The sequence below is a fragment of the Phyllobates terribilis genome, unplaced genomic scaffold (genome assembly GCF_046119375.1).
Source record: "Phyllobates terribilis strain yellow unplaced genomic scaffold, ASM4611937v1 Scaffold_7__3_contigs__length_470593459, whole genome shotgun sequence".
Lineage (NCBI taxonomy): Eukaryota > Metazoa > Chordata > Amphibia > Anura > Dendrobatidae > Phyllobates > Phyllobates terribilis.
Genome location: NW_027362767.1, coordinates 8,693,382 through 8,710,552, shown reverse-complemented (window position 1 = coordinate 8,710,552; position 17,171 = coordinate 8,693,382). Strand labels below are relative to the sequence as shown.

The following is a 17,171-nucleotide window of genomic DNA, read 5'->3' as shown; positions in this document are numbered from 1 at the left end:
TTCACACCCCAATTCAATATCACATACTGTGCAGAGCTCTCACCCATCTTCCCTCCCCAATTCATTATAACATATTGTGCAGAGCTCTCACCCATCTTCCCTCCCCAATTCATTATCACATACTGTGCAGCGCTCTCACCCATCTTCCCACCCCAATTCATTATCACATACTGTGCAGCGCTCTCACCCATCTTCCCACCCCAATTCATTATCACATATTGTGCAGAGCTCTCACCCATCTTCCCTCCCCAATTCATTATCACATACTGTGCAGAGCTCTCACCTATCTTCCCTCCCCAATTCATTATCACATACTGTGCAGAGCTCTCACCCATCTTCCCTCCCCAATTCATTATACCATACTGTGCAGAGCTCTCACCCATCTTCACACCCCAATTCATTATCACATACTGTGCAGAGCTCTCACCCATCTTCACACCCCAATTCATTATCACATACTGTGCAGAGCTCTCACCCATCTTCCCAGCCCAATTCATTATCACATACTGTGCAGCGCTCTCACCCATCTTCCCACCCCAATTCATTATCACATACTGTGCAGAGCTCTCACCCATCTTCCCACCCCAATTCATTATCACATACTGTGCAGAGCTCTCACCCATCTTCACACCCCAATTCATTATCACATACTGTGCAGAGCTCTCACCCATCTTCCCACCCCAATTCATTATCACATACTGTGCAGAGCTCTCACCCATCTTCCCACCCCAATTCATTATCACATACTGTGCAGAGCTCTCACCCATCTTCACACCCCAATTCATTATCACATACTGTGCAGAGCTCTCACCCATCTTCACACCCCAATTCATTATCACATACTGTGCAGAGCTCTCACCCATCTTCACACCCCAATTCATTATCACATACTGTGCAGAGCTCTCACCCATCTTCACACCCCAATTCATTATCACATACTGTGCAGAGCTCTCACCCATCTTCCCACCCCAATTCACTATCACATACTGTGCAGAGCTCTCACCCATCTTCCCACCCCAATTCATTATCGCATACTGTGCAGAGCTCTCACCCATCTTCACACTGCAATTCATTATCACATACTGTGCAGAGCTCTCACCCATCTTCCCACCCCAATTCACTATCACATACTGTGCAGAGCTCTCACCCATCTTCCCACCCCAATTCATTATAACATATTGTGCAGTGCTCTCACCCATCTTCCCACCCCAATTCATTATCGCATACTGTACAGAGCTCTCACCCATCTTCACACTGCAATTCATTATCGCATACTGTGCAGAGCTCTCACCCATCTTCACACTGCAATTCATTATCACACACTGTGCAGAGCTCTCACCCATCTTCCCACCCCAATTCACTATCACATACTGTGCAGAGCTCTCACCCATCTTCACACTGCAATTCATTATCACACACTGTGCAGAGCTCTCACCCATCTTCACACCCCAATTCATTATCACATACTGTGCAGAGCTCTCACCCATCCTCCCTCCCCAATTCATTATCACATACTGTGCAGAGCTCTCACCCATCTTCCCATCCCAATTCATTATCACATACTGTGCAGAGCTCTCACCCATCTTCCCTCCCCAATTCATTATCACATACTGTGCAGAGCTCTCACCCATCTTCCCTCCCCAATTCATTATCACATACTGTGCAGTGCTCTCACCCATCTTCCCTCCCCAATTCATTATCACATACTGTGCAGCGCTCTCACCCATCTTCCCTCCCCAATTCATTATCACATACTGTGCAGCGCTCTCACCCATCTTCCCTCCCCAATTCATTATCACATACTGTGCAGAGCTCTCACCCATCTTCCCTCCCCAATTCATTATCACATACTGTGCAGCGCTCTCACCCATCTTCCCACCCCAATTCATTATCACATACTGTGCAGAGCTCTCACCCATCTTCCCATCCCAATTCATTATCACATACTGTGCAGAGCTCTCACCCATCTTCCCTCCCCAATTCATTATCACATACTGTGCAGAGCTCTCACCCATCTTCCCACCCCAATTCATTATCACATACTGTGCAGAGCTCTCACCCATCTTCACACCGCAATTCATTATCACATACTGTGCAGCGCTCTCACCCATCTTCCCTCCCCAATTCATTATCACATACTGTGCAGTGCTCTCACCCATCTTCCCAGCCCAATTCATTATCACATACTGTGCAGAGCTCTCACCCATCTTCACACCCCAATTCATTATCACATACTGTGCAGAGCTCTCACCCATCTTCACACCGCAATTCATTATCACATGCTGTGCAGTGCTGTCACCCATCTTCCCTCCCCAATTCATTATCACATACTGTGCAGAGCTCTCACCCATCTTCCCAGCCCAATTCATTATCACATACTGTGCAGAGCTCTCACCCATCTTCCCTCCCCAATTCATTATACCATACTGTGCAGAGCTCTCACCCATCTTCACACCCCAATTCATTATCACATACTGTGCAGAGCTCTCACCCATCTTCCCAGCCCAATTCATTATCACATACTGTGCAGCGCTCTCACCCATCATCCCACCCCAATTCACTATCACATACTGTGCAGAGCTCTCACCCATCTTCCCTCCCCAATTCATTATCACATACTGTGCAGAGCTCTCACCCATCTTCACACTGCAATTCATTATCACATACTGTGCAGAGCTCTCACCCATCTTCCCACCCCAATTCATTATAACATATTGTGCAGTGCTCTCACCCATCTTCCCACCCCAATTCATTATCGCATACTGTACAGAGCTCTCACCCATCTTCACACTGCAATTCATTATCGCATACTGTGCCGAGCTCTCACCCATCTTCACACTGCAATTCATTATCACACACTGTGCAGAGCTCTCACCCATCTTCCCACCCCAATTCATTATCACATACTGTGCAGAGCTCTCACCCATCTTCACACCCCAATTCATTATCACATACTGTGCAGAGCTCTCACCCATCCTCCCTCCCCAATTCATTATCACATACTGTGCAGAGCTCTCACCCATCTTCCCATCCCAATTCATTATCACATACTGTGCAGAGCTCTCACCCATCTTCCCTCCCCAATTCATTATCACATACTGTGCAGAGCTCTCACCCATCTTCCCTCCCCAATTCATTATCACATACTGTGCAGAGCTCTCACCCATCTTCCCTCCCCAATTCATTATCACATACTGTGCAGAGCTCTCACCCATCTTCCCTCCCCAATTCATTATCACATACTGTGCAGCGCTCTCACCCATCTTCCCTCCCCAATTCATTATCACATACTGTGCAGTGTTCTCACCCATCTTCCCACCCCAATTCATTATCACATACTGTGCAGAGCTCTCACCCATCTTCCCATCCCAATTCATTATCACATACTGTGCAGCGCTCTCACCCATCTTCCCACCCCAATTCATTATCACATACTGTGCAGTGGTCTCACCCATCTTCACACCCCAATTCATTATCACATACTGTACAGAGCTCTCACCCATCTTCACACCGCAATTCATTATCACATACTGTGCAGAGCTCTCACCCATCTTCCCACCCCAATTCATTATCACATACTGTGCAGAGCTCTCACCCATCTTCACACCCCAATTCATTATCACATACTGTGCAGCGCTCTCACCCATCTTCACACCCCAATTCATTATCACATACTGTGCAGTGGTCTCACCCATCCTCCCACCCCAATTCATTATCACATACTGTGCAGCGGTCTCACCCATCCTCCCACCCCAATTCATTATCACATACTGTGCAGCGGTCTCACCCATCCTCCCACCCCAATCCATTATCACATACTGTGCAGCGCTCTCACCCATCTTCACACCCCAATTCATTATCACATACTGTGCAGCGCTCTCACCCATCTTCCCATCCCAATTCATTATCACATACTGTGCAGAGCTCTCACCCATCTTCACACCCCAATTCATTATCACATACTGTGCAGAGCTCTCACCCATCTTCACACCCCAATTCATTATCACATACTGTGCAGAGCTCTCACCCATCTTCCCTCCCCAATTCATTATCACATACTGTGCAGAGCTCTCACCCATCTTCCCTCCCCAATTCATTATCACATACTGTGCAGTGCTCTCACCCATCTTCACACCGCAATTCATTATCACATACTGTGCAGAGCTCTCACCCATCTTCCCACCCCAATTCATTATCACATACTGTGCAGAGCTCTCACCCATCTTCACACCCCAATTCATTATCACATACTGTGCAGCGTTCTCACCCATCTTCACACCCCAATTCATTATCACATACTGTGCAGTGGTCTCACCCATCCTCCCACCCCAATTCATTATCACATATTGTGCAGTGGTCTCACCCATCCTCCCACCCCAATTCATTATCACATACTGTGCAGCGGTCTCACCCATCCTCCCACCCCAATTCATTATCACATACTGTGCAGTGGTCTCACCCATCCTCCCACCCCAATTCATAATCACATACTGTGCAGCGGTCTCACCCATCTTCACACCCCAATTCATTATCACATACTGTGCAGAGCTCTCACCCATCTTCCCACCCCAATTCATTATCACATACTGTGCAGCGCTCTCACCCATCTTCACACCCCAATTCATTATCACATACTGTGCAGTGGTCTCACCCATCCTCCCACCCCAATTCATTATCACATATTGTGCAGTGGTCTCACCCATCCTCCCACCCCAATTCATTATCACATACTGTGCAGCGGTCTCACCCATCCTCCCACCCCAATTCATTATCACATACTGTGCAGTGGTCTCACCCATCCTCCCACCCCAATTCATTATCACATACTGTGCAGCGGTCTCACCCATCTTCACACCCCAATTCATTATCACATACTGTGCAGAGCTCTCACCCATCTTCCCACCCCAATTCATTATCACATACTGTGCAGCGCTCTCACCCATCTTCCCTCCCCAATTCATTATCACATACTGTGCAGAGCTCTCACCCATCTTCCCACCCCAATTCATTATCACATACTGTGCAGAGCTCTCACCCATCTTCCCACCCCAATTCATTATCACATACTGTGCAGAGCTCTCACCCATCTTCCCACCCCAATTCATTATCACATACTGTGCAGAGCTCTCACCCATCTTCCCACCCCAATTCATTATCGCATAATGTGCAGAGCTCTCACCCATCTTCCCACCCCAATTCATTATCACATACTGTGCAGAGCTCTCACCCATCTTCCCACCCCAATTCATTATAACATACTGTGCAGAGCTCTCACCCATCTTCACACCCCAATTCAATATCACATACTGTGCAGAGCTCTCACCCATCTTCCCTCCCCAATTCATTATAACATATTGTGCAGAGCTCTCACCCATCTTCCCTCCCCAATTCATTATCACATACTGTGCAGCGCTCTCACCCATCTTCCCACCCCAATTCATTATCACATACTGTGCAGAGCTCTCACCCATCTTCCCACCCCAATTCATTATCACATACTGTGCAGAGCTCTCACCCATCTTCCCTCCCCAATTCATTATAACATATTGTGCAGAGCTCTCACCCATCTTCACACCCCAATTCAATATCACATACTGTGCAGAGCTCTCACCCATCTTCCCTCCCCAATTTATTATAACATATTGTGCAGAGCTCTCACCCATCTTCCCACCCCAATTCATTATCACATACTGTGCAGAGCTCTCACCCATCTTCCCTCCCCAATTCATTATAACATATTGTGCAGAGCTCTCACCCATCTTCACACCCCAATTCAATATCACATACTGTGCAGAGCTCTCACCCATCTTCCCTCCCCAATTCATTATAACATACTGTGCAGAGCTCTCACCCATCTTCCCACCCCAATTCATTATCACATACTGTGCAGAGCTCTCACCCATCTTCACACCCCAATTCAATATCACATACTGTGCAGAGCTCTCACCCATCTTCCCTCCCCAATTCATTATAACATATTGTGCAGAGCTCTCACCCATCTTCCCTCCCCAATTCATTATCACATACTGTGCAGCGCTCTCACCCATCTTCCCACCCCAATTCATTATCACATACTGTGCAGAGCTCTCACCCATCTTCCCACCCCAATTCATTATAACATACTGTGCAGAGCTCTCACCCATCTTCACACCCCAATTCAATATCACATACTGTGCAGAGCTCTCACCCATCTTCCCTCCCCAATTCATTATAACATATTGTGCAGAGCTCTCACCCATCTTCCCTCCCCAATTCATTATCACATACTGTGCAGCGCTCTCACCCATCTTCCCACCCCAATTCATTATCACATACTGTGCAGCGCTCTCACCCATCTTCCCACCCCAATTCATTATCACATATTGTGCAGAGCTCTCACCTATCTTCCCTCCCCAATTCATTATCACATACTGTGCAGAGCTCTCACCCATCTTCCCTCCCCAATTCATTATCACATACTGTGCAGCGCTCTCACCCATCTTCCCACCCCAATTCATTATCACATACTGTGCAGCGCTCTCACCCATCTTCCCTCCCCAATTCATTATCACATACTGTGCAGAGCTCTCACCTATCTTCCCTCCCCAATTCATTATCACATACTGTGCAGAGCTCTCACCCATCTTCCCTCCCCAATTCATTATACCATACTGTGCAGAGCTCTCACCCATCTTCACACCCCAATTCATTATCACATACTGTGCAGAGCTCTCACCCATCTTCACACCCCAATTCATTATCACATACTGTGCAGAGCTCTCACCCATCTTCCCAGCCCAATTCATTATCACATACTGTGCAGCGCTCTCACCCATCTTCCCACCCCAATTCATTATCACATACTGTGCAGAGCTCTCACCCATCTTCCCACCCCAATTCATTATCACATACTGTGCAGAGCTCTCACCCATCTTCACACCCCAATTCATTATCACATACTGTGCAGAGCTCTCACCCATCTTCCCACCCCAATTCATTATCACATACTGTGCAGAGCTCTCACCCATCTTCCCACCCCAATTCATTATCACATACTGTGCAGAGCTCTCACCCATCTTCACACCCCAATTCATTATCACATACTGTGCAGAGCTCTCACCCATCTTCACACCCCAATTCATTATCACATACTGTGCAGAGCTCTCACCCATCTTCACACCCCAATTCATTATCACATACTGTGCAGAGCTCTCACCCATCTTCACACCCCAATTCATTATCACATACTGTGCAGAGCTCTCACCCATCTTCCCACCCCAATTCACTATCACATACTGTGCAGAGCTCTCACCCATCTTCCCACCCCAATTCATTATCGCATACTGTGCAGAGCTCTCACCCATCTTCACACTGCAATTCATTATCACATACTGTGCAGAGCTCTCACCCATCTTCCCACCCCAATTCACTATCACATACTGTGCAGAGCTCTCACCCATCTTCCCACCCCAATTCATTATAACATATTGTGCAGTGCTCTCACCCATCTTCCCACCCCAATTCATTATCGCATACTGTACAGAGCTCTCACCCATCTTCACACTGCAATTCATTATCGCATACTGTGCAGAGCTCTCACCCATCTTCACACTGCAATTCATTATCACACACTGTGCAGAGCTCTCACCCATCTTCCCACCCCAATTCACTATCACATACTGTGCAGAGCTCTCACCCATCTTCACACTGCAATTCATTATCACACACTGTGCAGAGCTCTCACCCATCTTCACACCCCAATTCATTATCACATACTGTGCAGAGCTCTCACCCATCCTCCCTCCCCAATTCATTATCACATACTGTGCAGAGCTCTCACCCATCTTCCCATCCCAATTCATTATCACATACTGTGCAGAGCTCTCACCCATCTTCCCTCCCCAATTCATTATCACATACTGTGCAGAGCTCTCACCCATCTTCCCTCCCCAATTCATTATCACATACTGTGCAGTGCTCTCACCCATCTTCCCTCCCCAATTCATTATCACATACTGTGCAGCGCTCTCACCCATCTTCCCTCCCCAATTCATTATCACATACTGTGCAGCGCTCTCACCCATCTTCCCTCCCCAATTCATTATCACATACTGTGCAGAGCTCTCACCCATCTTCCCTCCCCAATTCATTATCACATACTGTGCAGCGCTCTCACCCATCTTCCCACCCCAATTCATTATCACATACTGTGCAGAGCTCTCACCCATCTTCCCATCCCAATTCATTATCACATACTGTGCAGAGCTCTCACCCATCTTCCCTCCCCAATTCATTATCACATACTGTGCAGAGCTCTCACCCATCTTCCCACCCCAATTCATTATCACATACTGTGCAGAGCTCTCACCCATCTTCACACCGCAATTCATTATCACATACTGTGCAGCGCTCTCACCCATCTTCCCTCCCCAATTCATTATCACATACTGTGCAGAGCTCTCACCCATCTTCCCACCCCAATTCATTATCACATACTGTGCAGAGCTCTCACCCATCTTCACACCGCAATTCATTATCACATGCTGTGCAGAGCTCTCACCCATCTTCCCAGCCCAATTCATTATCACATACTGTGCAGTGCTCTCACCCATCTTCCCAGCCCAATTCATTATCACATACTGTGCAGAGCTCTCACCCATCTTCACACCCCAATTCATTATCACATACTGTGCAGAGCTCTCACCCATCTTCACACCGCAATTCATTATCACATGCTGTGCAGTGCTGTCACCCATCTTCCCTCCCCAATTCATTATCACATACTGTGCAGAGCTCTCACCCATCTTCCCAGCCCAATTCATTATCACATACTGTGCAGAGCTCTCACCCATCTTCCCTCCCCAATTCATTATACCATACTGTGCAGAGCTCTCACCCATCTTCACACCCCAATTCATTATCACATACTGTGCAGAGCTCTCACCCATCTTCCCAGCCCAATTCATTATCACATACTGTGCAGCGCTCTCACCCATCATCCCACCCCAATTCACTATCACATACTGTGCAGAGCTCTCACCCATCTTCCCTCCCCAATTCATTATCACATACTGTGCAGAGCTCTCACCCATCTTGACACTGCAATTCATTATCACATACTGTGCAGAGCTCTCACCCATCTTCCCACCCCAATTCATTATAACATATTGTGCAGTGCTCTCACCCATCTTCCCACCCCAATTCATTATCGCATACTGTACAGAGCTCTCACCCATCTTCACACTGCAATTCATTATCGCATACTGTGCCGAGCTCTCACCCATCTTCACACTGCAATTCATTATCACACACTGTGCAGAGCTCTCACCCATCTTCCCACCCCAATTCATTATCACATACTGTGCAGAGCTCTCACCCATCTTCACACCCCAATTCATTATCACATACTGTGCAGAGCTCTCACCCATCCTCCCTCCCCAATTCATTATCACATACTGTGCAGAGCTCTCACCCATCTTCCCATCCCAATTCATTATCACATACTGTGCAGAGCTCTCACCCATCTTCCCTCCCCAATTCATTATCACATACTGTGCAGAGCTCTCACCCATCTTCCCTCCCCAATTCATTATCACATACTGTGCAGAGCTCTCACCCATCTTCCCTCCCCAATTCATTATCACATACTGTGCAGAGCTCTCACCCATCTTCCCTCCCCAATTCATTATCACATACTGTGCAGCGCTCTCACCCATCTTCCCTCCCCAATTCATTATCACATACTGTGCAGTGTTCTCACCCATCTTCCCACCCCAATTCATTATCACATACTGTGCAGTGCTCTCACCCATCTTCCCACCCCAATTCATTATCACATACTGTGCAGAGCTCTCACCCATCTTCCCATCCCAATTCATTATCACATACTGTGCAGCGCTCTCACCCATCTTCCCACCCCAATTCATTATCACATACTGTGCAGCGCTCTCACCCATCTTCCCACCCCAATTCATTATCACATACTGTGCAGAGCTCTCACCCATCTTCCCATCCCAATTCATTATCACATACTGTGCAGAGCTCTCACCCATCTTCCCTCCCCAATTCATTATCACATACTGTGCAGAGCTCTCACCCATCTTCCCACCCCAATTCATTATCACATACTGTGCAGAGCTCTCACCCATCTTCCCACCCCAATTCATTATCACATACTGTGCAGAGCTCTCACCCATCTTCACACCGCAATTCATTATCACATACTGTGCAGAGCTCTCACCCATCTTCCCTCCCCAATTCATTATCACATACTGTGCAGAGCTCTCACCCATCTTCACACCGCAATTCATTATCACATGCTGTGCAGTGCTGTCACCCATCTTCCCTCCCCAATTCATTATCACATACTGTGCAGAGCTCTCACCCATCTTCCCAGCCCAATTCATTATCACATACTGTGCAGAGCTCTCACCCATCTTCACACCCCAATTCATTATCACATACTGTGCAGAGCTCTCACCCATCTTCACACCCCAATTCATTATCACATACGGTGCAGTGCTCTCACCCATCTTCCCACCCCAATTCATTATCACATACTGTGCAGAGCTCTCACCCATCTTCACACCGCAATTCATTATCACATGCTGTGCAGTGCTCTCACCCATCTTCCCTCCCCAATTCATTATCACATACTGTGCAGAGCTCTCACCCATCTTCCCAGCCCAATTCATTATCACATACTGTGCAGTGCTCTCACCCATCTTCCCACCCCAATTCATTATCACATACTGTGCAGAGCTCTCACCCATCTTCCCACCCCAATTCATTGTCACATACTGTGCAGAGCTCTCACCCATCTTCCCTCCCCAATTCATTATCACATACTGTGCAGCGCTCTCACCCATCTTCACACCCCAATTCATTATCACATACTGTGCAGAGCTCTCACCCATCTTCCCACCCCAATTCATTATCACATACTGTGCAGAGCTCTCACCCATCTTCCCACCCCAATTCATTATCACATACTGTGCAGAGCTCTCACCCATCTTCCCACCCCAATTCATTGTCACATACTGTGCAGTGCTCTCACCCGTCTTCCCATCCCAATTCATTATCACATACTGTGCAGAGCTCTCACCCATCTTCCCATCCCAATTCATTATCACATACTGTGCAGAGCTCTCACCCATCTTCCCATCCCAATTCATTATCACATACTGTGCAGTGCTCTCACCCATCTTCCCTCCCCAATTCATTATCACATACTGTGCAGAGCTCTCACCCATCTTCCCTCCCCAATTCATTATCACATACTGTGCAGAGCTCTCACCCATCTTCACACCCCAATTCATTATCACATACTGTGCAGAGCTCTCACCCATCTTCCCACCCCAATTCATTATCACATACTGTGCAGAGCTCTCACCCATCTTCCCACCCCAATTCATTATCACATACTGTGCAGAGCTCTCACCCATCTTCCCATCCCAATTCATTATCACATACTGTGCAGAGCTCTCACCCATCTTCACACCGCAATTCATTATCACATACTGTGCAGAGCTCTCACCCATCTTCCCACCCCAATTCATTATCACATACTGTGCAGAGCTGTCACCCATCTTCCCATCCCAATTCATTATCACATACTGTGCAGAGCTGTCACCCATCTTCCCATCCCAATTCATTATCACATACTGTGCAGAGCTCTCACCCATCTTCCCTCCCCAATTCATTATCACATACTGTGCAGAGCTCTCACCCATCTTCCCATCCCAATTCATTATCACATACTGTGCAGAGCTCTCACCCATCTTCCCATCCCAATTCATTATCACATACTGTGCAGAGCTCTCACCCATCTTCCCTCCCCAATTCATTATCACATACTGTGCAGAGCTCTCACCCATCTTCCCATCCCAATTCATTATCACATACTGTGCAGAGCTCTCACCCATCTTCCCTCCCCAATTCATTATCACATACTGTACAGAGCTCTCACCCATCTTCCCATCCCAATTCATTATCACATACTGTGCAGAGCTCTCACCCATCTTCCCATCCCAATTCATTATCACATACTGTGCAGAGCTCTCACCCATCTTCTCATCCCAATTCATTATCACATACTGTGCAGAGCTCTCACCCATCTTCCCATCCCAATTCATTATCACATACTGTACAGAGCTCTCACCCATCTTCCCTCCCCAATTCATTATCACATACTGTGCAGAGCTCTCACCCATCTTCCCACCCCAATTCATTATCACATACTGTGCAGAGCTCTCACCCATCTTCCTCCCAATTCATTATCACATACTGTGCAGAGCTCTCACCCATCTTCCCTCCCCAATTCATTATCACATACTGTGCAGCGCTCTCACCCATCTTCCCACCCCAATTCATTATCACATACTGTGCAGAGCTCTCACCCATCTTCACACCCCAATTCATTATCACATACTGTGCAGAGCTCTCACCCATCTTCCCTCCCCAATTCATTATCACATACTGTGCAGAGCTCTCACCCATCTTCCCACCCCAATTCATTATCACATACTGTACAGTGCTCTCACCCATCTTCACACCCCAATTCATTATCACATACTGTGCAGAGCTCTCACCCATCTTCCCTCCCCAATTCATTATCACATACTGTGCAGAGCTCTCACCCATCTTCCCTCCCCAATTCATTATCACATACTGTGCAGAGCTCTCACCCATCTTCCCACCCCAATTCATTATCACATACTGTACAGTGCTCTCACCCATCTTCACACCCCAATTCATTATCACATACTGTGCAGAGCTCTCACCCATCTTCCCTCCCCAATTCATTATCACATACTGTGCAGAGCTCTCACCCATCTTCACACCCCAATTCATTATCACATACTGTGCAGAGCTCTCACCCATCTTTCCTCCCCAATTCATTATCACATACTGTGCAGAGCTCTCACCCATCTTCCCACCCCAATTCATTATCACATACTGTGCAGAGCTCTCACCCATCTTCTCTCCCCAATTCATTATCACATACTGTGCAGAGCTCTCACCCATCTTCCCTCCCCAATTCATTATCACATACTGTGCAGCGCTCTCACCCATCTTCCCTCCCCAATTCATTATCACATACTGTGCAGAGCTCTCACCCATCTTCCCTCCCCAATTCATTATCACATACTGTGCAGAGCTCTCACCCATCTTCACACCCCAATTCATTATCACATACTGTGCAGAGCTCTCACCCATCTTCACACCCCAATTCATTATGACATACTGTGCAGAGCTCTCACCGATCTTCCCACCCCAATTCATTATCACATACTGTGCAGCGCTCTCACCCATCTTCCCTCCCCAATTCATTATCATATACTGTGCAGAGCTCTCACCCATCTTCCCTACCCAATTCATTATCACATACTGTGCAGAGCTCTCACCCATCTTCCCTCCCCAATTCATTATCACATACTGTGCAGCGCTCTCACCCATCTTCCCTCCCCAATTCATTATCACATACTGTGCAGCGCTCTCACCCATCTTCCCTCCCCAATTCATTATCATATACTGTGCAGAGCTCTCACCCATCTTCCCTACCCAATTCATTATCACATACTGTGCAGAGCTCTCACCCATCTTCCCTCCCCAATTCATTATCACATACTGTGCAGCGCTCTCACCCATCTTCCCTCCCCAATTCATTATCATATACTGTGCAGAGCTCTCACCCATCTTCCCTCTCCAATTCATTATCACATACTGTGCAGCGCTCTCACCCATCTTCCCTCCCCAATTCATTATCACATACTGTGCAGCGCTCTCACCCATCTTCCCTCCCCAATTCATTATGATATACTGTGCAGAGCTCTCACCCATCTTCCCTACCCAATTCATTATCATATACTGTGCAGAGCTCTCACCCATCTTCCCACCTCAATTCATTATCACATACTGTGCAGAGCTCTCACCCATCTTCCCACCCCAATTCATTATCACATACTGTGCAGAGCTCTCACCCATCCTCCCACCCCAATTCATTATCACATACTGTGCAGAGCTCTCACCCATCTTCCCACCCCAATTCATTATCACATACTGTGCAGAGCTCTCACCCATCTTCCCATCCCAATTCATTATCACATACTGTGCAGAGCTCTCACCCATCTTCACACCCCAATTCATTATCACATACTGTGCAGAGCTCTCACCCATCCTCCCACCCCAATTCATTATCACATACTGTGCAGAGCTCTCACCCATCTTCCCTCCCCAATTCATTATCACATACTGTGCAGAGCTCTCACCCATCTTCCCTCCCCAATTCATTATCACATACTGTGCAGAGCTCTCACCCATCTTCCCTCCCCAATTCATTATCACATACTGTGCAGAGCTCTCACCCATCTTCCCACCCCAATTCATTATCACATACTGTGCAGAGCTCTCACCCATCTTCCCTCCCCAATTCATTATCACATACTGTGCAGAGCTCTCACCCATCTTCCCTCCCCAATTCATTATCACATACTGTGCAGAGCTCTCACCCATCTTCCCTCCCCAATTCATTATCACATACTGTGCAGCGCTCTTGATAGGAAAATTAGTATACCATATCAATTAATCCCTTTTAATATAACCCTTTAACACTCCTATAAACCAATATAGTAAAATATGCTGCTTAAACAACTAAATTATAATAAGATTAATCAATAATCTCTAAGCAAAGATGTAAAGTTTACCCAAGCCTCTGTGGAATTTGCAGGGGTTGCTTATCTTAGTCAAAATGCCCTTTTGAGGTCAGGTTGATCTAGGGAAAGCGCATTTACCAACAAAACAGGTACATTGCATCAAGTAATTATATAAGTACATAGGTAAGCATTTTATGTAATCGCCTGATTAGTAATGATTGGATGCTAGTTGTTTATATTATAAGATGATTGGTTATGTTATAATCTTCCTATGTCCCACCTACTATGTACAACCCACAATTTATCCTATAAGAATTGTGCCCCAATACAATGGAGGCAGTTCTGTTCTAACATTGATCAGAGCTCTTGTGGCTACAATAAAACTTTCTTTAATCTACAGAGAAAGTGTGTGAACTCATCCTTTGGGAGACTGAGACGTTATTCCATAACAGTTGGTGCCGAAACCATCCGGGACCTCACGCCGCTACTTTGGACGGGAGAATTGCAAGCTGTATGCTGGCTGGACAGGTGGATCACTACTACAAAAGCGCGCTGCAGGTGAGATTTCCCTGTTGTTTGGGTGGTCATCCACTTTGGTCTGTCAGTAACTTCTTGTTCCTGTCCAGTAGCGTCTGAGGTATTTATTTTAGCCTTTATTTTATCCACTCTCCCAAAGGGTATATAGTAAATGTACGTAAGGTATTAGAGTTTATTTCAATGTTATAAAGTTTTACTGTCATGTAAATATTGCTGATATTTCTGGTCTGTTTCCTGAGAGAGCTGTGTAATATACTATTGTTTACCTAATCAATATATCACTCACACTCACTGCCAGTTTATCCTGTTCAGTGAACGTTTCACAAGCACCAGCTAATGAGACGGGACAGTGGTATTAATATTTGTAACATACCTGGCGGCGTCCTTGCATGGTGGTCCATCTCCCACTGTGCAAGAGGGCGCACTTGATCTCCTGTCCAGAATGTCTCTCTGGCTTCCCTCCATGCTGTCTTGTTTGTGTCTGTGTCTGTTTCTGCTGCTTAAGGGCGGCGCCCGATCACTTCCTGCCTTTTGTACCTGCTGTGGGTCACACCCCTTGTGCGTCCTCAGCCTATCGCTGTCTGTCTCTTGGTATATAGCTCAGCAGCTCCCTTCTATCCCTGCCTGAGCATATGTGTTTCTTTCAGTGTGTGCTTGCACTCTGAAGGTGCCAGGTCCTGTCTTTGTTTCCCTGTCCGCCTTTCCTGGAGGCTTATTTCCAGGCCTGTCTGAACTAAGTCCTGTATTTCTCCTGCCTTGCGGTGTCAGCTCCCGTGTCTGAACTGTGTCCTGTATGTCTCCTGCTTTACGGTATTAGTTCCCGTGTCTGAACTAAGTCCTGTATGTTTCCTGCTTTGCGGTGTCAGCTCCCGTGTCTGAACTGAGTCCTGTATGTCTCCTGCTTTACGGTATTAGTTCCCGTGTCTGAACTAAGTCCTGTATGTCTCCTGCTTTACGGTATTAGTTCCCGTGTCTGAACTTAGTCCTTTCTGTGTTCTCTAGTCTGTCCTGTCTGAACACGCTCCTTGCCTGTTCGTTCCGCCTCTCTGGGGGCAGTATTCCCAGACCCGCTCCTGTATCCCGCTGCAGTGTCGGTCTTCCCCGTACACTCGGTTCCAGTCTGTACTCTCTCCTATCCTTTACCTGTTTTACCCCTCTGCCTGTATTGATCCTGAATCCCGGTGTGTACTGGGTCCTATCCCGCCTGTGTTCCTACTTGCTAGTGCCTTTCTGTCTGCACTCTAGCTGTGCTTACCTTTACCCGCCTGCCTGCATACCCGCCTGCCTGCATACCCGCCTGCCTGCATACCCGCCTGCCTGCATACCCGCCTGCCTACATACCCGCCTGCCTGCATACCCGCCTGCCTGCCAGTCTACCAGTCAGTTCCTGTATTCCCCTGTGTGGGTCAACAGCCGTGTCCGGGGTCTGTCCTGGAGTAGCACCTGGTCCCTCTGCTCGGTTCCTCCTTGGTGCTCTGGCGTCGTATGCCGTCGTGCCACCTTGGTCGGATCGGGCAGATACTTAGTTACGCCCCTCCAGGCATTCACTCTCCGGCACGGTCCAGTGGAATCACTACCAATCACATGCACACGCCGCTCTAGCCCGGGCGTGTGCATAACAGCATGCTCAGGCCATGGTTCCCGTTGAGCCCCACGGCCTTCGCTCTCTGAGAAGTTTTTCCAGCAAATACATGCATTAAAATAAATAAATAAATTTTTTTTCCCTTTAGCTGAGTTCCAGGCGAATTACGCACCCGTCCAGATGGATCTATCAGCTCTCGTTCCTGCGGATCCGCCACGTTACTATGGGGATCCAAGACAGTGTCGTGCATTTGTGGAGCAATGCATGCTACACTTTAAGGCCTACCCTCTCTATTTTCCTTCCGATTGGGCTAAAGTGGCCTTTATGATTGACTACCTAGCGGGTGATGCCTTGAAATGGGTCACCCCCCTATGGGAAGCATGGGATCCTGTCATCCTTGACCTGCAGGCCTTCCTGGT

The 17,171-nt window shown here is 47.4% G+C and overlaps 1 protein-coding gene across 1 annotated transcript in view; it reads right to left on the bottom strand.

Moving 5' to 3' along the window:
* The window catches only part of CIPC (CLOCK interacting pacemaker), a 214,089-nt gene extending 199,309 nt beyond the window's left edge, over positions 1–14,780 (bottom strand). Inside the window, exon 1 of the mRNA XM_073638111.1 lies at positions 14,685–14,780. The gene's annotated coding sequence lies outside the window, so the exon portion shown is untranslated. The remainder of the gene's footprint in view (positions 1–14,684) is intronic.
* Positions 14,781–17,171: the final 2,391 nt, after the last annotated feature.